Source organism: Diospyros lotus, chromosome 2 (assembly GCF_014633365.1).
Source record: "Diospyros lotus cultivar Yz01 chromosome 2, ASM1463336v1, whole genome shotgun sequence".
Lineage (NCBI taxonomy): Eukaryota > Viridiplantae > Streptophyta > Magnoliopsida > Ericales > Ebenaceae > Diospyros > Diospyros lotus.
In genome coordinates this window covers 17,435,147-17,435,655 of record NC_068339.1, presented here as the reverse complement: position 1 = coordinate 17,435,655, position 509 = coordinate 17,435,147, and positions in this window count along the sequence as shown.

Below are 509 nucleotides of genomic sequence, written 5' to 3'. Positions count from 1 at the left end.
TGAGAAAATGTTTTTTCACAAAAAATTGGCTAATCAAACGCTATAAAAACTAGAATTTTGGTGGAAATTGATCATTTTCTAAGAAAAAATATACAATCAAATATACCTTAAAAGTTGAAAAAATATTATAATTTCTAGATAAAAAATTAAAATAATCAAACACTTTTAATTGATATTTTTTTAAATTTAATTTTAAATAATTTAATTATTTAAAAAATATTATTTTTTCATATAAATTTCGAACTTACAATCAAATCCACCTCAAAGATTTGAATTTGTGGCGATGGGAAGTCAGTGCTACTGGTATACGAAACTTTTAGGGAGTTACATTGCCAAATTTTGAACTTATTGTGACCTAAATGCAAATACTCCAAAGAAAAGGGGTTTTCCAGGTGGCACTTATTTACTTGCAAATTTTGTGAGACGGACAGCAATTTTGTCGTGTTCCTCACGCAAATCCAGGTGGAAGATAAAATTAGACCTCGAGGACGCTTCAAAGAAACAAAGTG